The following is a 26,694-nucleotide window of genomic DNA, read 5'->3' on the forward strand; positions in this document are numbered from 1 at the left end:
TGAGGCAGGAGAATCGCTTGAACCTGGGAGGTGGAGGTTGCAGTGAGTCGAGACCACACCACTGCATCCCAGCCTGGGCAACAGAGAAAGAATCTATCTCAGAAAAAAAAAAAAAAAAAGATGATTATTTTCTACCCAGTGACTAGTACATTTTCTAAAGCTATCAGATAATTTTTAACAATAATGGATTTTAAAAACCAGCAAGACAGATTTTTTTCTATTGACACACACACACACATATATATAAAAGAAGATAAATACTGGTCAAAATCCAGGGCAGCTTACTTCAAGGGAATAAAAATAACAAAGACCTATTAGGTAAAACAAGATTATTTGGAAGTATAGGAGTAAAAGTTAAGAATAAAATACAACCAAAGCACTTGTTCTTTGTGACAGCTGAAAATAGCAAACCTGGGGACAAGAAGGTTTTTGTTCCTGTATTCTCAATGCTGATTAGCTAGCATGGTGACTGAAACAGAAAGGTCCCTGCCATGGTAGAGCTTACAATTATTTCTTCTTGGTGGTAGTATTCTGCAAGGAAGAGCATTAAATAAAAATAAGCAGTCTTTTACAACATTTTAATTTAGTCTTTACTAATATTAAAGAGGCAAATTCCTTATTGAGTTTCTGAGCAAAGCTTAATAACAATGAAGTTAGAGAGAAAACACCCACCACATTTTATAAAGTAGTGGAAAAACCTTATTAAGCAACAGAAGTGTTTTTTTCCCCTGTTTTTAGAAAATAACCTCTAAAGCTTATCACTTGACAAGCAGACTTATTTTACAAAAAAACTGCTAATTTATAAAATAATGAGACTTTGGAGATGCATCTTCCTTATCAATTGTCTTACATGTTTTAAAGATGTTATAGACCAAACCAATGTCACAGTCTCTTGGCACCACTTTTAGGATATGAATATATTTGGCATCCACCCTGCAGTGTTCAGCTTTGGAGTTTCAGCCAAAACTGAGACAAAGTTCCATTTCCATAGCTTCTCCACTTCTATGACATAATGTAGTTATTCTATTTTAAACTTATTCCCATTGATTAAGTGTTTAGTTGTTAGGACGGTTGTTTTTTTTTTTTTTTTTTTTTTTTTTTTTAAAAAAAAGACAAAAGTTACTTTTGTCTGAATATATAACATTCATAAACTGAGTATTAATTGGAGGGTGTAGTTTTTCTTTAAGCTTTAAGGGCAATTCATAAGTCTAAGTATTTTCATATAAAACATAGTCACTTGATTCCATTGACTCATAACTTTAATGGATTAAGTTCTCCCGAAATTTACTCTCACTTACAAGCCTATTAAACTTATTTAAATACTTCAAACTAGATTACAAATTTATATGATTTTTTTAACAAACACTTTAAACGCCTGATGGGGCAAACTTAAAATGTAATAAGCCAGTGCTAGCTGAACACTTAACCTCTGTAAAACTAATAAATCAAACTTATAAATGTAGTAAATTAGATTCTCCTAAGCATTTCAAATATCTTAAAATCAGGACTGGAAGCAAGAGTTCCAGTAAAAGATGGCGGATTAAATGCAATCATTAAGGTCTGTTCCTTTGTTATCCTCAACTAAAATGACAGTAAAGGGATTTTCTAAGGAGACATATGTCAAAAGGACCAAAACCAGAAGAGGAGATAACAGCAATAAAATCTGTTGAAAGCAGATAATTTAGCAGACCCAAGAACGCTAACACTATCGGGCCGGGAGTGGTGGCTCAAGCCTATAATCCCAGCACTGTGGGAGGCTGAGGCGGGTGGATCATGAGGTCAAGAGATCGAGACCATCCTGGCCAACATGGTGAAACCCCGTCTCTACTAAAAATACAAAAATTAGCTGGGCATGGTGGCATGCACCTGTAGTCCCAGCTACTCAGGAGGCTGAGGCAGGAGAATAGTTTGAACCTGGGAGGTGGAGGTTGCAGTGAGCCAAGATCATGGCACTGCACTCCAGCCTGGTGCCTGGCGACAGAGCAAGACTCAGTCTCAAAAAAAAAAAAAAAAAGAAAGCTAACACTAGCAGTGGGAATAACTGAGAAGCACCCAATTTACAGTGCAGAACTCCTGAAAGAAGTTGGTGATATTGAGTATTTTAAAAAGTAGTAATAAAGATAAAACTCAAATATCTTTTAAAAAACAGACTGACCCAGGAGAAAAGACAATGTTACTGACATGGAGACTCCTCTTAGAAACAGCTCAGCCAGAGCATCCTACAGTCAAGATTGCAGTCACTTCCTTCCAATCTGCTTTTTTAGTGCCTCAGTCTTAAATGGGAAATTTATTGAGGTTCAACTTCTAATATAAGAACACTGACTAAACCAAGGACATGGAAAAGAAAATTTGGAAGGAACAGAAAATATTTGGGAAGAAAGAAAACCTTCTAAAGAGATTCTTACTATTCTTAAAAGGGTAAAATATATTGTATCCACGAAACCAAATAGGGTGATACAAAAAGGGATATTCAGGAAACAAAAATCTCTAAGAGGTTGAAGGTATAATTGCATAAATGAAAAGCCCAGTAAAAGCTTTGGAGAATATCTTCCTGAAAGTAGGAAAAGGGTGAAAATAATAAAGAAAATGTCGAGAAATTAGAGGACCAGAAGTGGAATGCCATCATCCAAACAGGTACCAGACTTAAAAAGAGAGAGGGGGGTTGGGGGGAGGTGGGAGAAAAGTCAAAGAAATAATGTGAGAAAATTCCCCAGAACTAAAGGACATGAGTTTCCAAATTAAAAGAGCTCAGTAGCAAGAACAATGAAAAAAAGTCTCACTCTCATGCATATTTCCATGAAATTTCAGAAAACTTGTGTCAAAGAAAAGATTCTTAAATCATCAGGGAGACATATTCATTCAATCGATCAAGAATCAGAATGATATAGAACTTCTCTATAGCAATACTAGAAGTTACAAAATAATAGAGTATGCCTTTAAATTGGAACGGTAAATAATTTCCTATCAATAGTTTTACTAAAATTATAAATCAACTATGTGAGTAGAATAAAGCCATTTTCTTATATGCACCTTTTGAAAAATTTCCCATCCATTACAGTTTCTCAAGTGCTCCAGCAATATGAGAAAGAGAAAACATGGAATCCAAGAAATAGGAGATACCCATAAGGAAGGAGTGAAGAGAATCCCGCAAAGGGCGACTCTAAGACAGCTATGCCACATAAAAATAGTCTAGGCTGGTACAGGTAAGAGAAAAGAATTCAGAGTGGTTGGCTCTGGGGAGTAGAAAAAAGGATGGGATTGGCAGGATTGCTTTATTTTACAAGTACCCTAGAACTAGTTATTTGCTTCTTTAGTTTATGTGGAACTTTGATAAAAATTAAAATTAAGCTTATAAAGAGAAAAAACATAATTAAAATATGTCAATTAGAAAATCCACTGTTCCTCTATAAACCCAACTTTAAAAATGGTCATTTCTATTAAAGTTTCCTGGGGTGAAAAAAGTTACTTATTTGATCTTATTTGATTAAGGAGACTTTTATCATCATCTCCAGTCTACAACAGCAACTATGACCATAGTTTTGTGTTGTTCATGGCAATTCTGGAATAGGGCTTCTCAGATACTCCTAGGAAAATTCTATTTAAAAACAAGTTAGCAGTCCAAGTCCCTTCATTTAGTGGGACTTCTAAAGCCTACTCTCTTTCTTACAACCTAGTGCAACCCATGTTATTTCATTCACTTTTCTTCCTATCACCTTAGGCAACTTTTGTCTAAACTGATTTGCTAGGTTGTATATCCATTACCCAGACTGGAATTTATCTTTTCTGCCTGATTGAATTCAGTACTCTTCTTAAATTTTACATTACTTCATTACCCACCATTCTACATGCTATAGTAATTCAATTAAGTGCCTCATGGAGCTTATGTTACATATCAGCAGCAGGCAAAAACTATATAGGTAAACAAGAATGTAGGGAATGAGTAAATTATAGAATAAATAAGATAATAGGTGCTATGGAGTAAACACAGTGTCAAGCCAGGAGGTCAGAAGTGCCAGAGAGGGTGTGTGTCACAATCTTTACTGGTGGTAAGAGAAAGCTTCACTGAGAAGATGAAAAAGATAAGTAAAAAAATGAAAAAGGTAAGGGAGTTAGTAAGGCAGATACCTGGGGAAATAGCATTCCAAGAAGCAGGAAAGTAAGGCCTTGAGGTCGGAGCTGCTTTTGAAGTGAACAGGAAAATATATGGGAGATACCTTTGGAGAGATAATGGGGGCCAGATATCTTCTAAGATATCATAGGAGTTTTTACTCAGAATTAGAGATTTTACCTAATTCTGGGCTGGAGTATTTACTCCCTGTGAAATGACAAGTGATTAGTGATTTTGAGCAATGATTTGAAAAATCTGATTTATGTTTTGAGAGACTTGCTCTAGCTAGAACGTGGAGAACAAACTGCTGGAACATCAAGAGTGGAAGCAGACCAGTTAGGAAGCTATAGCTGTGATTCAGGTGAGAAAAATGGCAGTTGAGACCAAGATGGTAGTGATGGAGGTGGCGAGAACTGAGCACATTCTTTATATATTTTAAAGGTAGAGCTGACAGATTTGCCTCATGAATATGATGGGGCAAGTGTGAAGGAGTAGAAGGAAAGAAAAAAAAAAAGAGAAGAAAAAGCATACAAGTATTCCTTCAAAGTTTTGACCAGAGAATATGGATTTCACCTCACGTGCAGTGGGAACAGTGAGGGTGGCACAGGTTTGCAGAAAATTCAGGAGTTTACTTCTGAATATAGTAAGTTTCAGGAGTTAGCTAGGTCTCTAAATTGAGAGACAGAATAAACTAGCTGGCTATTTGAATGTGGAGTTTGCAGAAAGATCTTTGCTAGAAATATTGATTTAGGAGTCAATATATAGGTGACAGCAAAAGCCATGGATGAGCTCCCCAAAGGAGAAAGCACAGATAGGTGATCTGTGCTGAAGCCTAGGATTTCCTGTGTTGGGGAGGAAGAAATAGACCTGGAAAAGAGACTGAGAAGGAGCAGCAGTGGAGGAGGAAAATCAGGAGATTGTGATGTCCTGGGGGCCAGTGAGGAACGCATGTGGAGAAGAAGATAGAGATTAACGTGTTGAATGAGAAATGAGATGACTGTTTAGTAAGGAGGAGGTCTTTGGTGACTTCAGCAACAGCAGTTCAGTGCAGTGGTGGTTTTCCAGGCCCACTTAGAATGGATTTAAAAGACACCATGGAATAAGAGGGGTTAGAAATGATAAAATGGAAGATTTCTAGGATTTTTGCTATAAATGGAAGCAATAGAAAGGAGTGTTCCTCCATGGTGTAAATTGGGTCAGGAAAGGGCTTTATTAAGATGAGAAAATAACAGCATATTTTTATGTGGATTAGAGTAATCCAGTAAAGAGTGGAAAATTACATAGTATAGAAGAGAGTAAAGAGTTTCAAGATTATCCCTGAATAGGTGAGAGAGGATGGGGATACATTAGATTAAAGTATCTGAGAAGGTTGAGTCAGTGGTCACAGATACTAGTAGGTGAGACAATGTGGTATTGAGTGTGTGGAAGTTCTCAGGTTTTTTTTCAGTAAAGTAATAACCAAGATTATCAGTGGAGAATAAGGATGTTTGAAGATTTTCATGGATTTGGGAGGAAAGAATAAATGGTGTGCAGTTATCCTCTAGGAGAATAAGAGAGTGAATGAACTATGAAAATATAATACAAAGACCAGGCAGAACTAAAGGTCCACTTGAAGCTCACACTCACATCTCAGCAAAGCTTGTTTATCATGACAGTGTTATATTTGAAAATACAAAGACACCTTGTGGTTACGGTTGTTATTTTAAGATGGACTTTAAATAAAGAATGTTCTCAAATGATAGCCTGCAGCACTTCTCAGAGAAGTCTCTGTAGATAGATTTGTTATCATCATTGGAGTTCTGGTTGAGGTGTGTGCACACCTGTGGCCATTGCTGTGCCTGGATAAACTACATAATGTGGCTTTTCCTCCTCTCCTTTTCTTGAAACCTCTCTCTCTTCTTGCATGTTTTCTTATGGGTATAGACTGGAACATTAATATTTGAATCACTGACTATAACCATTATTTTGAGCTGGGGAAAAGGAAAAGAAAATGGCACTAGGATGCCTGAGAACAGAGAAGGAAAAGATAGATATTTAAATAAATAATTAATTAGAATAATAGATCCATGAAGGTAAGGCCAGCTGAACAGTCTTCTAAATATAAGCAATATTTTTTAAAGAAGGAGAAGAAACTGCAGTGATGGTGTGGAAATTCAATATATCTCAAAGGACTCCCAACCTATTTTGAGTTATCTTTGATAGGACTGCCAGATATTGGGTTAGCTGAGCACTGACGCTCTTCTTTAATGATCTGATGTGTCAAGCAAGAAGGGAAATGTTCCTTGGTTCTTGGTCTTCATTTACGTGCAAGAAATTCATATAATTTCTCATTTTAAACCAAGCAATTTCTTTTAATATGGCATAATAATTAAAGCTTCCTATCAGGGCTTGTATATCTCAGCTGCACAATATTAGGCAGATTACTTAATCTTTCACCGTTTGGTGTTTTAATATCTAACTCATAACTTTGTAACCAAAATGTAGGTTCTGTCATGCACTGCTTGCAAAGTCCAACTAACAAGAGCAAAGTCTGGTATTGACTTTAATCCAAAGCTTAGCTTAGGGAAAGAAGTATAGGCTCCTGCCTTTAGTGGATTGATTCACATTTGGGGCAGAAAGCAGAAATTTTAAAGGGGTATTTGGTGTGAATAGCATGCAGGAGAGAGAGCAAGCAGGTGCTGCTCATTTTGGTGCCTTATTTACTGGCTGGTGAGCTGGCACCATCACAGGCAGACGTGGGTTACAAAATGGCCATGTCTGAAGACACCCTCCAGGTAGGAGAGAGTTCCATCACAGGGCACACTTTAGGTTGTAAATTGGCTGTTGTCTTTAGGCAGTCTCCTGGTGGGAGAGAGTTCTGGCTTTGGAGCTTTTGTAATAAGTGCATGGCTAGATAAGCTCGCTGTGTGGGGAGCGTCTGGTGAAGGGAAGGTAAAGGTTATCATTGCATTTCTAAAGAGCTAAATAGGACATGGGGAACAAGGGGAAAAGGAGGAAAGAAAAATTATTAAAAATAACTCTTACTTGTAGAAAAATTTGGGTACTTGGTTACAAGTTTGGTCTGTGAATTAAATGTATAATTATAGGTAAGTTACCTTTTACCGCTTATTCTCAACATTCCAAAGGTCACACAGCTGGTAAACATAACACAGGTGGGAATGATAAATATTGCTACCACCACCACCACTATCCACCCAATAATTGGAAGCTGGGCGGTGGGGTGTCCCCATGGCTGTTTCCCATTTGGCTGAAATAAGAGCCCAAGAACCCATTTTCTTGATGCTTGAATTGAAAACTCCATTTTTACAGAGAGAAAAAACATTTTACAATTCATTTCTCTGAAAACACCAGTTATTTCTTTATCTCAAGGGATGTAATGATTTGATGGGAAATTTAAACACAAGGTTATTCATAAAATAGGAAATGAGAGGATACCTGGCGTGAGAGCTGCAGATGCATTGCCAACACACTGCTGCCCCCTGCTGCCTGATACATCATTTTCCTTCTTCACCTGTTCTCAAAATTAACGCATTCTGTCGCCAGATTATAAAATCATGCTGAGGAGAAAACTGAGCTCCTGAAAGTGATCTGGATGACATGGGTGGCAGAAGATATAGATTACATTATGGAAAAGTCAAGTCCTCCTGCTTTACCATATTGCCTTTTCCCTGTTAAATTAAAAGTCAACAAACTATTGTGTGCCTACCTAGAAGGACTCAAAATGGAGAAGTGAAAATCAAAATCCCTGAACTTACATAACTGATATTCTCGTGTGAGTAAACAGCCAATAAATGAGAAAAATATCAATAAATAATTTAATAGGATAAGTGCATTAAATAGTAATGATTATAAAGATTTCTAGAGTACTAGGAGAACATGAAATTCAAGGCACTGTTCCCAGTGCTTTCCATGATTTCTTTCATTTAATTCTCACTGTAAATCGCAAGTAGCTACTTTACTTTACAGATGAAGATAGTGAGGCAGGTGCTAGAATGATCCTAAGTGGTGGAACCAAGATTGGAAACCAAGCCACTTCTGACTCCAGAAGTGTCTAGGGCAGTCTCCTCTGAGAAGGTGATGGTGATATGAAGAGAAGAAGCCAAACTTTTGAAGATCTACGGGAAGAGCAAGCACAAAGGCCAGGAAATGGAAGTAACTTTGGTATAGCAAGGTACAGGGAAAGAAACAAAAGTCCCATATGATTGTATTAAAGGAGAATGCAGGAAGACTAACAGAGTCCAGGTCACAGTAGGGAGCTTGGATTTTATTCTAAATTGCAAGAGGAAGTCATTGAAGGATTCCAACCAGAGCAATGATGTGATTTATGATATAAGGTGCTCTCTCTGGATGTTGAAAGGAAAATAGATGGTAGGATAAGAGTTCTCTGTTTCTACCATTTATATAGACATTGCATAAACAGTAGCAATACTGAACCCGTGTTTTCTAAATGTGACCCTTACAGTCCCCTGTTCCTTTTTCAGATGTTTTCCTCTGTTTAGAATCCCTTCCTTGAGTCCGCTCCTCATTTCCATTGCAGCTTGCCTTTTAAGATTTCTTTTGTGAAGCTTTTCTGGATTCTTCAATTATATAATTTCCATCATTTGAACTCTACATATTTCAAGTGTAGCTTTTCTATGTTAACCTCTGTCCTAGAATATCTGTTATTTGACTGCCTGCCTCACTGCCTGTTAAATCCCAATCTTGAGATCAAGGGTTAGGACTTGCAGGCCACCCTGTATCACTGTGCACCTTGACTCCTTCACAAGGGCACCAGACCAGCCTGAACTCTGCACTCAAGCTGAGCTCCCTGTCGCAGGCTATTCCCATGAAGAGGAGAGTCCTTTTTTGTCTAATTTGTATAGAGATATCATATAAAATAGTGGATCCAGAATTGATTTCTTTTATCTTTGTATCTAAAACAGCACAACCCACCTAGAAATTGCAGTATGTACATAATAGATATTTTATATTATTTATATTAATAATTTATTCCGATTTAACTCAGTCCAATTATGGAAATTAAGGTGGTAAACTCAAGGTTTATGGTATGCTTTACTCATTTACCAGGCTATATGCAGAAAGGAATGGGATTGGTCATCCTACCAAGCCCCCCTACACAGCCACCATATCTCAATTGCTTGATAGGCTGTAGGTTGAGTAAAAAGAAGGAAACAAAACGTAGATGATGGATTTGTTTTAAGGTACATCAAGCTGGAACAGGCCATTATGTTTAAATGTTAGGACATTGCAGTTCACCACAGTCTATGATACCACAGGTTAGAAACCATGAGGACTTTTGTTAAGATTGCTGACATATTTTCAGCAAAGGTCACAATATCCAGGGGAAGTAAATATTAGAGTATATTAGATTGCCGAAGCTTATTTATTTTTTCTAGCTAGCAGTGCAAAGGACATGTGGCTCTATTTTGAGAGCTGATTTCTTCTTTGTCCCCAATAAAGTGAAACTCCAATAAGGGTATGTCAACACCAATATTTCTGTTTAAGAGGACCTTCTTGTCATCTTTGAAATTAGTTCAAAATTAAATGATTAATTCATCATCGATTTCCACTGGAAGTTTGTATAGGTAGTCCTGAAACCAGCAAACCTGTGGATAGTCCTCTTTGTTACACACAAGACTGGAAGAATCATGTCAGACCCCCCCATAGAAGCCTTGGGAACCCACCACTTACTACTGCTTAGTTGTCTGCTCTTTTTAGAACTTTATTATTTAGTTGAGAGTTACACCTTTAGTTTTCAGACCTCCTAGTGTTCTCGTCTGCCTTTCTACTTTCAGTGTGAGTGAGTGCGTAATCTCTTCTTGAGCAAGTTTAGTTGAAAATAAGAGGAGGCGACCAGCAAGACTGTGAGGCATGGAATTTGGAGCCCAAGGATACTGATAAGAATGAACTGACTTACATTGCTGCTAAGATTTGGAACTGACCTGTGAAACGCTAACAGCAGAGTGGACACAAATGAACCATTTGTGGAGAGCTGGGCTCTCCTCCATTGGAAGGTGCTTTTCACAATGCCCCCTGTCTGTAGGGGCAAGTACTACATAGGAGGGGAAGTGGCAGGGGCAGTTGTGGGAACTGGAAAGTATTAGCCTGATCAAAGAGACAGCTCTTGTTTAGCTCTGTTAAGCTGTTGCTCTGCAGATGCCTGCCCATTGCTGCTAGATTTTTCAGTGGAAGTCGACATTCTGCATTTTTATGAAGCACTTTCTATTCTTTAAATGTTGTCAATGAATTCAAAAAAGTTTTTGAAACATATAGGCAAAACCACACTCTTCTTTGTGTGGACTACCAGTTTGCAACCTTTGCCTTAAAATTAGAACCAACTTCTGTTCTCTGGACTCTGAGGAAGAAGCATGCACAGAACTGTCTTTTTGCTTTGTTAAACAAGCAGTCTCATCATTATCTTTTCTGTTTAAAAGAAGTATCATTTCTCCTTAAGAGTGATAGAACTCTACCTCATGTGGAAAAACAGTAAAAAAAGCAGCATTTATCTTGTTTTATGGTCACTTTTACCAGCATGCAATAATGCCAGAAATGGCCTTTCCTTCTTGCTTGTAGATAATCCCACATGCCTCATAGAGATGCAGCATATCCCATAAACATTTGTGACGAGTAAAACTCCTAGAGCTGTGTTCAAATTCTGAAAACCTGCTGAAATTAGAATTCAGTACACATTTGAGTATTTTTGGAAATGAAATCTGTGGCATGTTTAGCTACAGGTGTCTGGTGAACACAAACTCTTGAAAAAGAAAGTTTTGAGTAAGGCTTTAGATTTTTAAAAAAGGCATTCTAAATGTTTCTTCCTTCTCCTAATTTTGTAATTTCAAATTACCATATATTATTTTTTAAATGTAAATTTTAGCAAAACTTTATACTGACCTTTCTTTTATTCATTCAGTTTGTTCAATAAGTATTTATTGACCACCTACTAATACCAAAGATCAGCCTAGGCACACAAGATCAATCCGTTATCTAAACAGATGAAAGGGCTGGGTGCGGTGGCTCACACCTACAATCCCAGCACATTGGGAGACCAAGGTTGGCAGATCACTTGAGATCAGTAGTTTGAGACAAGCCCGGCCAACATGGGGAAACCCCATCTCTACTAAAAATACAAAATTAGCTGGGCATGGTGGTGTGTGTCTATAATCCCAACTACTCAGGAGGCTGAGGCAAAAGAATCACTTGAACCCAGGAGGCATAGGTTGCAGTGCATTGAGATCATGCCACTGTACTCCAGCCTGGGGAGACAGAGTCTCACTCTGTCTCAAAAAAACAATAAAGAAAAAACAAACAAACAAAACAAAAAAACAGATGAAGAGCCCTTCCCTCAAGGAACTTACATTCCAGAACTAATAAATAATAAATTTATCAGCACATTAGAAGGAAATGAGTGCAAGGAAATAAATAAAATTGGAGCAGGTTAAGAGGGATCAAAAATAGAGGGTGCACATTGTATTTTTAAATAGAGAGGTCAGAGTGAACCTTGGTGACTTTTCAGCAATGACTCATAGAGGGGAGGTTGGTGTTTTGTGGGTTTTTTTGTTTTTGTTTTTGTTTTTTGAGTCGGAGTTTCGCTCTTGTTACCCAGGCTGGAGTGCAATGGCGCAATCTCGGCTCACCGCAACCTCCACCTCCTGGGTTCAGGCAATTCTCCTGCCTCAGCCTCCTGAGTAGCTGGGATTACAGGCATGTGCCACCATGCCCAGCTAATTTTTTGTAGTTTTAGTAGAGACGGGGTTTCACCGTGTTGACCAGGATGGTCTCAATCTCTAGACCTCGTGATCCACCCGCCTCGGCCTCCCAAAGTGCTGGGATTACAGGCGTGAGCCACCGCGCCCGGCCGGTTGGTGTTTTTTTAATTGACTTTCCTACTCTATAGAAGAAATGGTTCTTTCCATTTATCCAAGCGGTATACGTTGAATGGTAAAGAACTAGTATGTGAAATGTACACCTCACAGAACACATCTTTAAAGCAAAGAGGAAAAGTGCTGTGGTCTGAACGTTTGTTTCTCCCCAAAATTCATATACTGAAACCCTAAACCCCAAGGCAATGCTGTTAAAAGGTGAGCCTTTGTTGGGGAGATGATTAAGTCATAGGAGCGGAGCCCTCATAAATGGGATTCATGTCTTTATAAAAGAGGCTCAGGAGAGATTCCGTAATTCCTGTGAAATTAGAGTGAGATGAAGGCTGCTCATGAGAAAGCAGGCTCCTTTCAGAATCTTCAGGCACCTTGATCTTGGAATTCTCAGCCTCCAGAATCATGAGAAATAAATTTCTGTTCTTTATAAGCCACACCCAGTTGATGGTATTTTTGTTATAGCAGCCTGAATGGACTAAGAGAGGAAGGCAAATTTAACACAAACAATTCTACAAAATAAACTTCTTGATATCTGTTTTGGGTATTTGATATTTGCACAATAAGAGAGAGGACTACTACAAAATATTTTTCTATCAAGCTTTTAGCTTGCAAAGTTCTGCTCATGCATTTTTATTTGATGTTCGTTATAACTCATTGAGCCAGGCAGAATTATTTCCATATTCTAAGTGAAAAGATTAAGCTTACAGGTTTGCTTAAGTTGCTCACCCTTAAATGGTCCCACATTGCCCCCTTGGATTCCCCATTTCCCAGGTCTCTGATCACTATTCACAAGGCCCTTCATGATCTGGCTTCTGCTTCATTTCCTCATCATCTCTTGCCAATTTCCTCTTTACTGCCCACACTCCCATAGTATCTAGCTATTTCCTTTCCCTGTTGCTAAGATCTCCCTTTCTTGCCTTTGGACTTTTGCACATACTATATTTTGTCACCTCCTCTGGCCACCCTCTAAAGATTGTTTCAGTCTCCACTTGGGCATTATTTCCCAATGCTAGAACCTTTCATACAAAATCATCTGAGTTCAGGGCCTTCCCCCTGTTCCATAGGTGCCTAGTGGTCATTAGTTTCTCTCAACACTTCTCCATTAGAGCCCTACGTGAACGTCCCCACACTTCATCCAAACCTTTTAAACTTGTGGAGGAGCTTGAGGCTTAGATATGGTGAAATCCATACTCTGACTAAGTCAGCCTTTACCCACCTTGTTGAATTTTTTCTTGACCTTTTAAGATAAGAGATTAGTGGCTTAACACATGCCTTCTCTGCAAGCTTAATGCCTTATAAGATATCTCCTTCAGGCTCACTTCTGCTAACTTCAGTTTTTCCTGCCAGGTGCTTCCTGTCCTTATGACAGCTCTATCACTACAGAAGGAAAAGTAACTCCTGCCTCTCTTTCTCAGAGTCTCTCTAAAACTCCTCTAGTTTTGATAATAACTTACCAATGTCTGTCACTTTCACAGTTCTGCTGCGATTGTCCTCCCTGCTTCATTCCGTGGTGACAATCCCAGTGTGCTCACTGGGTTTTGATTCCTGCTTTCAGAACCAAAATGTGCAAAATTCAAAACACACCTGTTTTTAAACTATATATTGTATAAGCTGTATGGCAATTCTAATTAGTGCCTTTTAATATTTTTGGAAAGTATACAAATATCTATGAAAACAAAAGTCATGAGCAGAACAATTGCTAATTTTGGAGTGATTAATATTCATATTTACATAGTCCAGATGGAATACATTCAGGATGAAATTTTAGTATAAACTTCGCCATTGAACAAAATCTTCCAAAACTTAATTTCACAAGTCAGGGATATCTTGCTTCAGAAAAAAATAAAATAAAATGAAATAACAGGAGGCCCCTAATAATTTGAGCAAATATAATTGCCTTAAATAGAGAATAACTTTGTAAAGAATTTTTTCTTGTGTCCTCAATTTTAAAAAGTATTGCCTTCAGTTTTCATTTAATCAAACTTGATTATTAGCTTTCATTTTGGAGAAAATTATAAACACATGAGAAAGAGGGGACATTGTAGACAAGTTCAATGGCTTCTCTTAGTAGGCCTCATTTCATTTAAAGATGCCAGCTGAAAGGCAGATGTGAGGATAACACTGCCTCCTTCTCACACACATGGAGGAGTTTTCTTTTTCCCCAGTTACTGTTTATTATTGAAAGATGAAAATGTCAGCATTCTTTTAACAGAAGCTGATGCAGCACCTCAAATAGTGAAAACTGGTGCCAGGACACTAAGTTACTCAACCAGAGTAGTTTAAAAGTGTACACTGATAAAACCAAATATAGTTGTAACTCAGTGGTCAGAAATGAAAAAGGATGCTGAGCTTGAATTCAATATTTACATGATTACAGAGACTTCTTACTATATATATATATTTTTATTCTAATGTCTCAACTGGGTCATATTTATTCTTCAACCAGGAACAAAAGGAGATTCTTTAATTTTATTTTGATCCACATGTGTATTGGATTGTTATCAAGCTTCTTACTGGAAAATGTTAAGTTAATATTTTGATAACAGATAAAATCTTCAAAGTAAGCCAGAAGCTGAAGTCATGCAAGTTAGATTTCATGGGCTAGAATGTCAAAGGGTAGAGGAAGGATTTGCAAGTCATACATAAAATGATTATCCTTAGTGTAAAGTTTATATCCCTTCATGCCAACAACTCTTTTAACATATTACCTTGTCCTTTATATTCAGGTGTCAGAAAAGACCTGAGAGCAGCAGACCCCAACTGTTTTGGCATCAGGGACCAGAGAGACAATTTTTCTAGGGTCTTGGGATGGAGGGTTGGGGGTAGGAGAGATGGTTTCTGGATGAAACTGTTCCACCTCAGATCACCGGACATTGGATTCTTATAAGGAGTGTGCAACCTGGATTCCTCACACATGCAGTTCATATAGGGTTGACGATCCTATGAGAATCTAATGCTGTTGCTGATCCAACAGGGGGCAGGGATCAGGCAGTAATGTTCACTTGCCCACTGCTCACCTCGTGCTGTGCAGGCTGGTTCCTAACAGGACAAGGACCAGTACCAGTTTGTGGCCCTGGGGATGGAGACCCCTGCCTTAGAGAGTCCAAGAGTAGCAAACCCATATTTTGGGCCAAGAAGTTACAATGAATGAGCATATCTGTCACTTGTAAGTAATAGGAAACCATGGAAATTTGAGAGCATATGCTATATCTAAACATATTCAAATCAACTTAAAAATAAATGTCGTGCCTTCTATACAAAGTCTATCTGCAAACTCACTGTGGCTCTCCAGTTTTCTACCCTTACAGCTTAGCCCAGCCTAGACTACAGTTTCTTCCAACCTCTTATGCAAGACCTAGATTCTGTCTTGAGCATTCCTACCTGTGGCTATTCAACTTCTGTTTGAGCAATTCTAGTTGCAAGAATTTTGAGGGACTGTCAACTCCTTTGCCAATCATATTACTGGTGGTAGTGATGGTAGTGTTTTTTGTGCTTTAGGATAAAATCAGAACAGATTAGTGAACTCTTAACAGTAGATTGCTCTGACCAATAAGGGTCCAATGGACCTCTTTTTGTTTTGTGATTGCTCCTTGAGACTCTGTCCCTGTTGAGGATTATAACTCTTTGTTTCACAGCTGATGTAGTCAGTTTTATAACTGCAAAATGTGATCTTATTTTTTCTTACATTATTCCGAGTTTACTTCTATGGCTCATGTCACATAGGCTGATCTCAGAAAGGCCTATTTGCCATTAGCATTGGTTCACTCCATCACATATCTACTGAGTGATTTCATCACTCTAGGCACTGTCTAATTACTGGGATACAGGAGAGAAAAGGACATAAAGGGCTCTGCTTTCCTTGGGCTTACATTTTAGTAAGGGAAATAAATACAATCAGGAAAACAAAAGCATGATAATTAAAAGTTCTAAAAAGTTCTCTGAAGGAAATGTAGGCGGCTGGAAGAGGGAGGCAAGAGGTAACCAGGTCATGCAGCCTAGCAGACTTGCAGGCTACTAGGAGTTTGGAGTATTGTAAGAAAATAATGAGAAGCCACTGAAGGACTTTAAGCAGAAGAATAACATGATCGTAGGGAACTATTTTCAAAAGGAGAATACTAACATATATTTAGTGTAGAAAATTGAGAAAATACCCAAAAATATTCAAAAGAAGATACATTAGGCAAGACACCATCACCTAGAGACAAGTATGGTATAAGATGGGAGGTATGGTAGCCAGAATTTTAAAATGGCTCCTGTCTTTGTTCAGGCTGCTAAAACAGAGTAGCACAGACTGAGTGGCTTAAACAACAAACATTTATTTCTCAAAGTTTGGAAGCTGGGAAGCCCATGACCAAAGCGCAAGCAGATCGGGGTCTGGTGAAGCACTCAGGCTGGTTTGTAGAAGCCATCTTTTCCTTATATCCTCATGTGGAGAGAGCCTGGGGCCTTCCGTCTAATATAAGGACACTAATCACATCATGGGTTCCACCCCATTTCCTAATATAACCCTAATTTTACCTTCTAAAGGCTCCATCTTCTAATATTACCCCATTGGATTTGGGTTTGGTTTCCATATATGAATTCTAGGGAATCACAAACATGTGGTTCATCACAGTTCCCAAGATTCCCATCCTCTGGTGTGCACTTCCTGGGTACTCGTTTTCTCCTGAGCATGGAGAGAATGTGAACATGAATAGAAGATTTATCATTCTTTTGATTAGGTTATGTTATGTGGCAAAGGTGAAAGGATTTTTAGAAATGTAATTAAGGTGTTTGATCAGTTAAGTTTTTTTAGGAGGAGATTATTCTGGGTGGGCCTGACCTAATTAAGGAAGCCGTTTAAAAGAGTGTCTAGAGGTCAGAGACAGGAGAAGTCAGAGACATTCAGAGCAGTAGATGTGATTTCCTATTGGCTTGAAGAACAAATTGCCCTGTAGAGAAACCCAAGTGGCAAGAAGTGATGGGTGGCTCTTCATTGCTGAGGGCCTCACTCCTACAACCAAAAGGAAATGTCTTATATGATGCCCAGTGATCTTGAAGAGGCTCAGGTGATATTGCAACCCAATCCAACACCTGGATTTCAGCCCAGTGAGAACCTGAATAGAGAACCCGGCAAAGCCATGGCTGGAGTTCTAGCCCACAAAACTGTGGGTAGTCAATTGTGAGAGAAGAAATAATTGTTTATTCTAAGCCACTAAATTCATAGTAATTGTTGCACAGCAATAGCAAACTCAAACAAAGGGAATGACATGACTTTCTCTGTAACCAAGCTGACTGTCCCTCAACAAGAGTAGAGGCCATTGAGAAAGTCATTGTCATGGTCTAGGTAAAAGATAAGCATGGCTTGAAAAGAAGTAGACAGATTTTGAATTATGTTTTGGAAGTGAAACAGAGCTAGCTAGCCGATAAATACAGTCTAGAGAGTGAAAAAAATGAAATTGTCAAGAATGATGCTTACAACTTTGGCATAAGCAAATGAGTGCATGGTGCTGCTGTTTAGTAAATATTGAAAGAATAGGGAAGGAATATTTTTTTCCATGGAGTTAAGAAAAGTGGCAGAAGATGGTGTTCTCTTTTAGAAATATTCTATTTTACCAAATTATAAATTAGGTGAACTTTATATACATATGTATGTTTATATATACATGAATTATGTATATGTGCATGTTGTATTATATATAATTGTTTGTTTTATAAAATTATGATGATAGTACATTTCTTTATTTTACTTTTTCTCCACTTAACAGTAAAAACATAAATATTAATGATTATAAAATATTATACTCTGTACAGTCCCTTATTCCCCTCTTGTTTTTTGGTTTTTGTGTGTTTTGTTTTGCTTTTATGTTATCCTAGTGAAATTCTTATTGTTTTGAATTTATTCAAATGTATTAGATTACCCTTCAGAAAGATGATTTATATTTACATTCCCCATAAGGGTATATAAGAAAGTTAGTTGATCTCATTTTCACCACTGGGTATTATTATTTTAAAAGCATCTTTGCCATTTTAAAGGTGAAAAAAACTCGCTTCTCTAATAATGTTTCATAGCCTGTATGTCTCCAAGGTATGCTTCAGTGTTTTGTATTATTTCTTCTTGCCTGGCCTAACTTCTCTCACTGTATTAGAAGTGCATATGACTGGAGTCATGGCCTGTTGTTAGTAAGAATGATGCTGTTAAGTCATACATCCTCTGTATAACATGGGTATTACCTCTGACATTTCTTGAGATTGCATCTAGAATCAGAAAGCCTTGATGCTGTCCTCATGTACAAGTCAGCTTTTCTCTGAAGACAGTGTGCATAGTTCTTTTTATACCTTGCGTACATAAAAGAAAAGACAAAAAAAAGTCAATAACATTTTTCACCTGGCTTTTCTGTATTTTTTAAAATTGTATATGGTAGATAATACTACCATCTCTTTTAGCTAAAACTATCAAGTGAAACCTCCACAACATATTTCAAGAATCAGTAATGAGAGATATATTAAGTGAATGAGAGTGTGTATTATTTAATAATAGTTCCCTTTGAGTGATGGGTTTATGATGGGTGATTGTTATTTTGTTTTGTTACTCTTCTATATTGCCAAAATTTTAATATGGAACATGTAATTCTCCCTTAAAAAGAAAGGTTTGAACAGAGCTTTAAATTTTAATAAGGAACACTTTAAGATGTCTTAGAAAGCACGTCTGTAAAATTGCTTTAAAAATCGAGAACAAGGCCAAGTGCACTGGCTCACACCTATAACAGCCCTTTGTGAGGCCAAGGCAGGGGGATCACTTGAGACCAGAAGTTCAAGACCAGCCTTGCCAATGTGGTGAAAACCCATGACTATTAAAAATTAGCTGGACATGGTTGTACGTACCTGTAATCCCAGCTACACAGGAGGCTGAGGCAGGAGAATCATTTAAACCCAGGAAACAGAGGTTGCAGTAAGCCAAGATTGCACCACTGCATTCCAGCCTGAGTGACAGAGTAAGACTCCATCTAAAAAAAAAAAAAATACAAAAAAAAAATCAGAAACAAACAGAAGCAAAATGAACACTTGCAGGGATTAAATGGGAAAGCTTTTGAAAAAGCAGGTGTATACAGTATATTAACTTATGCCATAGCACTTGCCCTCAACCAAGTATACTTCTGAAACCCAAATTAACCTTTAAATATATTTTCAAATATCTTTTTAAAAATATATCAGGGACAAAAATGTCAAAAGCGTTATGACTCCTATGGGTGAAGGTATAAGCCATGATGCTGTAAAGTCGGGGGCTAGGCTTTCACAGGGAAAGACATGCTTTCCTGTTCACTTGTAGAAGCTCAGCATTAAGCACTTATGCCAGTTATTAAATGGCATTTGCAGACCACATTGAAAGGCTCCTCCTTATTCATAATAACAATATATATTATTTGAGTTTTTTCTCTGTGCTGGGCAGTCTGATGCATGCTTACATGCACTCTTTTTATTTATTTGTTTATTTTTATTTATTTATTTTTGAGACTGAGTTTCACTCTTGTTGCCTAAGCTGGAGTTCAATGGCAGAATCTTGGCTCACTGCAACCTCCACCTCCTGGGTTCAAGTGATTCTCCAGCCTCAGCCTCCCAAGTACCTGGGATTATAGGCATGCACCACCACACCTGGCTAATTTTTTGTATTTTTAGTAGAAATGGAGTTCACCATGTTAGCCAGGCTGCTGTCAAACTCCTGACCTCAGGTGATCCACCTGCCTTGGCCTCCCGAAGCGCTGGGATTACAGACGTGAGCCACCACACTAGGCTATCCACTATTTTTAAAGTCTTAAATAATTTTTTAATGTTACCCAGTTTTACAAATGGGGTACTCAGAGAGGTAGCTTGCCTGACATTACCCCTTGGTAAACAGTGAAGGTTCTCATAATCCTTAATTTGCTATCTTCCTAAACTTTGTTTCCCCTGGTAGAGACAAATTTGAACTTGATCACTTTTAAGTACAACATTGAGTCAAACTATGCTGCAAATTGCTTCTCTGCTGTTATAATATCTAATCATTTATCTTGCCTAAAGTGCCCAATGGGTGCAGAACCTCACTCACTGACCAACTTTGCTTCAAGCTAGAAGTCCCACTTTTTCCTTTTGATCCCCCAAAGCATAGCTAAAACAATAGTATAGGTGTGACACATCTAATTGAAGGTTGGAAGCTAGGAAGAAGCAGTGATGGTGATTACTGCAAAGAGCAGAAAGCAATTCAAAATCAGTATTGGATACCAATGTTCTTAGGAATTTATTGAGAATCCCCCACCACAAACTTAGACTTCTTGACATGTGCTGGACCTTCTGCATTTTTTGTGTAAACTATCTTTATAACCCCCATCTAGCTTCTGACTCTCCAAAAATGGGCAGGTTATGTATCAGTAGCTCCCCATCTCCCACCTCAGTCTAGGCACTGCTACATTTATATTTCAATAACTTATTAAGATATTCTACTAAGTAAAGCACCATCCATTCATGATCCCTGCCTTCACCTTTACAAAGGATTGACTGGAGATTTGAAATCACAGTGGGGTTTCCCCACCCCCACAATTCCTAAATTAAATTATTCTACCTCCAACCACCTCAACAAACCCTACATGTTAGCGTTCTCCAGAGAAATAGAACCAACAGGATGCATAAATGTAGACAATAGAGATCCCCACATGGGATAGACACACACTTAATCTATTTCTATCTGTCCATCAATCCATCACAGACGCCTAGATAGTTGAGTTGATCGTGGATGGATGGATGGGTAGATAGATAAATTTATTTTAAGAAATTGGCTTATGTGATTATGGGAACTGGCAAGTCTGAAATCCTTAGAGTAAGCTACTGAATATTCAGGTAAGCATTAATTTTAAGTCCGAATCCCACGGGGCACGCAAAACAAGCTGAAAACTCAGGCAGGGTTTCTGTGTAGCAGTCCTGAGGCCAAATTTCTTCTTTGAGAAACCTCAGTCTTGTCTTTTAGGGCTTTCAACTGATGGAATAAGGTCTATGCATATAATGAAGAATAATCAGCCCTATTCATGGTCCACTGACTTAAATTTTAATCACATCTAAAAAATGCCTTCACAATATCTAGACCGGTGTTTGACCAAACAGCTGGGCATCACCGTTTAGCCAAGCTGAGGCCAGGAACTGTAAGTGCTCACCTGATTTTTGGTTCTTACGAAGGTGCTGCTTTTGTGTAGATAGTTGTCAAATTGGTGTCCCTGCAGGGGAACAATCCATGGAGCCTTCTATTTTGCCATCTTGCTCTGCCTCCAATCAGCCTAGTCAAGTTGGCATGTAAAATTAACCATCATACCCTAGATATTTGAGTTCTCATGGTGGGCTAGGCACAGCGATGGTCTTACCTTCAGTGTGCTCAGAGATTAGTTGAAAAGCCCATGTTTTTAAAAAAATAGTCCATATTCTCAGAAAGATTCGCTTACTGTGTCCCTCAACCCTTGTTTATGTTGCTATCAGATTCACAGATCTGTTGTGAGGGATAAGCCTCTAATGGCATCTTTGGCATCATTGTGTTAGGGATAAGAAAGCTCCATCATCCTAGATGGATTTTGAACATGGCGCCAGTTATTAGGAAAAGAATAAACATTTTTATTTGTGGAGGAATCTTGTTAGCTACTGAGAAGAAACTGTCTTTGGGCATAATGGTGGTAGCTGCATAACTATACAGCATTGGACAAAACGTTCCTATGTCCTATTCCTTTCCTCATTTATAAAATAGGAATAATATTATTTTAAATCTTTAATGAGAGTCAAATGAAAAATGCATGTAAATTTTTCAGCAAGGTATTTGGCACTTTTTAAATGGTAGCGTTCTTTCCCGTCAAGGCTCTCTGAGTCACACAAAATCAAAACTGATCCAAACAAACTCAAAAAGGTAACAGTGGTAATGATTGGGCAAGCAGCTGAATTGACATCCACAGGTCAGGCTTCATGGGTACAGGACTTGCTCCCAGAAAGTCAGGGGCCAAGTTGGCTCTCTCTCCTTCTTTCTCCAAGGTCTTTGACTTGCACTTGGAAATCAGTCTTTTCCATTCTCTTACCTGTAGCCTAGTTTCTCTCCTTATCTATTAGATTGCACATGACTTTTGTTGTTCTGACTTCAACTGGGCTGCACTTCTACATGTCTGGAAATGTTACCCAAGCCTGCATTGCTCCCTTGTTGAAGAGGGGAGTCCATGTTGGCTCTCCATGACCTGTTCCTCAAAGCTGCTAATTACACGATGAAATCCCACCTGACACTAAGAGATGGATTCTGAAGCTCAAAGTGCAGTGGAATCATATTACTTTGAACTTATTCAGGGACTTTAGAACCTAACCCCATAGAAAGCATAGAATGTGCTTTCAATATTATCATCTAAGCCTCACGGTAAGTAAATCTACTAAAATTATACAGCTTTTTATGAAGCACAGAACTAAAAAGCAGTGTATACCTAAAAACAAACAGAAACACTTTAGAATCCGTATTCATACCTCATTCACTACCAGGGTTTCAGATTATTTTAAAGGAAATATAGTTTAAGTGTCCAAATATCTGCATATAGACTTTCCTTTTAATCTTCCTGAAAACAAACTTGAATGCACCTAAGAATTTCTCTACATGTGGTATATATACGAAATAGATAATTTAATGACTTTTTTAAATCTTAAATTTGATAATATTGGTTTTTCAGCTCTTCCATGTTAACTTTAGAAATTCCCCCACATAAGTTGGCAGTCCATGTGGTGGCAATATCATTGTTCATTCAATGGAATATGGCTATTCTGAGTTTTTATTAATAGTGGTATTTATTAATTAGTATTTGATCTCATCAGTTTGGTTAATTATTCTAGTTTGCTAAAATATATGTTAGAGTTGGAGGAAGTGATCTTACTAAGATGAATTTAAAAGTCTTATCTAAAGTATATGCAACTGATTAGTTTTATAGCCAGTATATTTGGACTTTAATTCTGTGTGCTTTCCCTCCTCAGTTCATCATCTACCTATAAGGTTTGCTGTATTTCATAGTCATGGACTGCTGAGTTACTTGAAAAATATAAGCTGCTAACCGCTTAGAGCTGCAGAACAAGAAAATATAGCTATACCAGGACAAGACCACTGCTATTAATGGAAAGACAGTACACAACTTGTTTCCTATGTTTGTGATTTAGGGCTAGCTTTCAGCAGGGAACACAAGAGAGCTTAATTCATTGGACAAATCCATAATTTATATGAATTTTTAAAAGAACACTTAGATACAACCATCTTTTCTCTTTCTGTCATACACAGTATTATTGATATCCTCCAAATCAGATAGGAAATTTAGCTTTTTGTAAAACTCTATAGGTATCAAAGCTTGCAGCATAAAAAGCACTGATTTTGAACTCTGACAGATGCAGACAATTTATCCAGTGACAAAACTGAGTTGCTTTACTTACATGTTTGGATGGCATGACCTTAAACTTGGGACAAAAAGAAGAGAGGAAGAGTTTTATTGAATAAATGTTTCTAGGAAACAGCTGCTTAACAAATGGTTGTACAGCTGTTTGTAATAACATGGAAGAGGCCTATCTTTTGATAATTGTCACATAAGCTTTTCTTGTTTGTTCTCCTACAGTTGTCTGCAAAAAGTTTCTGTAATATGTCTGGAGGTTATACTGAGAAGGAAGCATTTCAGAAATGATTAAAGCTGATTATCTGTGTGCAAAAGCATGTGAGTGTATTTGTGTGGACCTGGGCATGTGTGCATGCCTGTGATTCACACATCTCTTTTCACAAAGGATTTGAGGTCACTCAGGATGTCATTCATCCTGGGTAAAAGCCACATCAAATTACAATCAGTTAATAGGTCAGATGCTACATAATGCTCATTTCAACTTAGATTTCTTAAAATCTTCAAGTTGAAGGAGGTGAGAACCTGGGTCTTTTAATTTGCACTGGGGCAAAATTGTTCCTTGGTGCTAAAAACATGTGGGTGACAAGATGCCACTGGGAAGGGCAAGCTTTTTTTTAGAAGAGTTTGCTGTATAATTCATAAAGGTGAAATCTGTAATATTTTGTACTTGAAAACTAAAATTTTTAAAAAAGACATTATCCAAAATGAAACTCTAGCAATCAAAACACACAGATAGGGCATGGTTGGCTTTCTGCAGTGCTAATCTGGTTTCTGTCTTACATCTATCTGTATGGGACAGATATTCTACTTTCTTCTCCAGCAAGACACAGCCTGGAGTTGCGTGGTGGCCTGCTTTAATTGAGCCAACTTCATTCGGTAGGGGAAGAGCCAGGACAGAAATAGCTAGGATTTAATGGTGAGAATGAAGGCATTCCTAAAAACCTCAAATCTGGGCCAGATGTGGTGGCTCATGCCTATAATCCCAGCACTTTGGGAGGCCTTGCAAGGTGAGTGGATGACCTGAGGTTAGGAGTTCCAGATCAACCTGACCAATATGGTTAAACCCTGTCTCTACTAAAAGAAATATGAAAAAAATTAGCCGGGCATGGTGGCATGTGCCTGTAATCCCAGCCACTCAGGAGGCTAAGGCAGGAGAATCACATGAACCAGGGAGGTGGAGGTTACAGTGAGCCAAAATGGCACCACTGCACTCCAGCCTGGGCAACAGAGGGAGAACCTGTCTTTAAAAAGAAAAATATAAAAAAAAAAAAAAAAAAGAAAAGAAAAAAGAAACTTAAACCTGATATCTCCCACTTCCTACTTAGGTAAAAACAACATAAACACTAAATTTCAAGGACTGCAATTAGTTATGTACACAAGGGCCTCTTTGCATCCCTGGTTGAGAGTATCTGATATGAAGTAGCTAGTCATACCAACAAGAAGATGGTCTATTTTTATTAGATGTGGTTATAATTCATTATTGTCCCATTTATAGCATGACACCAGTATCTCTAGATGATAACAATACTGAGGAACTTTCTAAGAAAGATGATGTCTTGAGGCTTCTCCCTAGATATTTTGAAAGAATTTGGAGGGGAACAAAATAGTAGTTACTATTTGGTTTCACACGAGGGTATGACTTCTCTAAGTCTCTATTTTTATTTTTAATAAAATGTGGATGATAATAAAATATGGATGATATCCTGCCTCAAGTATAGGATGCAAAGTGTTTACCAGATGTATTATGTTTCCTATTGCAGTTGTAACAGGTCATGCAAAAATTAGTGACTTAAAACACAAATTTATTATCTTAAGCCCCAACAGTCTGAAGTCCAAAATGCATCTCACTAGGGCAAAAGTTGAGACGTCAGTAGGTCTGTGCTCCTTTCTAGAGGCCCTAGGAGAGAATCCATCTTCTTGCTTTTTCTAGCTTCTAGAAGCACCCTGCTTTCCTTGGCTCTTGGCCACCTACAATTATCAAAGCCAGCAATGTCCCAGCAAGTCTTACACTGTATCACTATAATACTTTTTTTTTTTTTTTAAGACAGAGCCCCACTCTGTTGCCCAAGCTGGAGTGCAGTGGTGTGATCCCAGCTCATGACAACCTCCACCTCCCAGGTTCAAGTGATTTTCCTGCCTCAGCCTCCCTAGTAGCTAAGATTACAGGCATGTGCTATCACACCTGGCTATTTTTTTTTTTTTGTATTTTTACTAGCAACAGGGTTTCACCATGTTAGTCAAGCTGGTATTGAACTCCTGACCTCAAATGATCCGCCTGCCTTAGCCTCTCAAAGTGCTGGGATTACAGGCATGAGCCACCATGCCTGGCCACTATGACACTCTTAATATCATATGATATGCCTCCCTCTTCCACTTGGATCCTTGTGATTACATTGATTGGGTCCACCTGGATAATCCAGTATAATTTCCCATCTCATAGTCAGCTGCAACCTTAATTCCATCTGCATCTGCATCCTTAATTTCTCTGTGCCAAGTAAGGTGACATTCACAGATTCCAGGGATCAATACAAGGATATTTTTTAGGGGTCATTCTTCTCACCATGTTGGAGTACTTGCTACTAAATAAAAACACAAGGGATGGTAGTTTTTGCTGTTCCTAACCCAAAGGAAAAAGGAGCCCTTCTCTGAATGGTTTTTGTTATTTAAGAAAATGCCAACTGACCAATGTCCCAGAAAGCAAATGGGCGTAGAGCCCTAGCATGCTGCATTTCAACACCTTTCACAAACAGTAGTTTTGGCACTTTGCCTACCAAGCTGGAAAATAAAGAACAGGGTTGTTATGTCTGACCTAAATACACATGGTCTGTAACTTTCCTCTTCTCTCTCCATCCCTCTTCTCTTCTTGAAGATATTTTACTGCTAGGGTATCAACTGATTTACATGTAGCTGACGCCTCAAAAGTGGAACTTGAATGCAAGGCATTCTGTTGAGTTTAAAGCACCACAATCCAGCTGTGAGCTAGACAACTTTCCCCAGATATTCTGTGTGCCTCTGAAAACATCTCCAGAATTCAAATGACCATTTTTGACGTAAGTTATCCCTTCCTCCCTGCTGGTTGCAAGGGCAGCACCACTCTTTCTGCCATGCGTAAGTCAACATTTGGAATCACTCGCCCTCTTATACTCCCTAACACTCTCACAAGTCCTCTCGAGTAGTCTTCCTCACTGTGCTATCCAAGTTCAAGCATGGCTTACCCTTATCTGGACTACAGGCAAAGCCTCTGAGCAGTCTCCTCCCTTCCTTCCTTCACTGATTTGTGTCATCCCTCCTTGGAGGCCTCAGGTCCCTCCTTGTC

General features: G+C 38.3%; 1 protein-coding gene across 6 annotated transcripts in view; it reads left to right on the top strand.

Annotated features, from left to right (window-relative positions):
• The window catches only part of OXR1 (oxidation resistance 1), a 479,029-nt gene that overhangs the window by 308,079 nt on the left and 144,256 nt on the right, over positions 1 to 26,694 (top strand). The window lies entirely within an intron of this gene.

This window comes from Sapajus apella, unplaced genomic scaffold (genome assembly GCF_009761245.1).
Source record: "Sapajus apella isolate SASKATOON/1434 unplaced genomic scaffold, GSC_monkey_1.0 scaffold3, whole genome shotgun sequence".
Taxonomy (NCBI): Eukaryota; Metazoa; Chordata; class Mammalia; order Primates; family Cebidae; genus Sapajus; species Sapajus apella.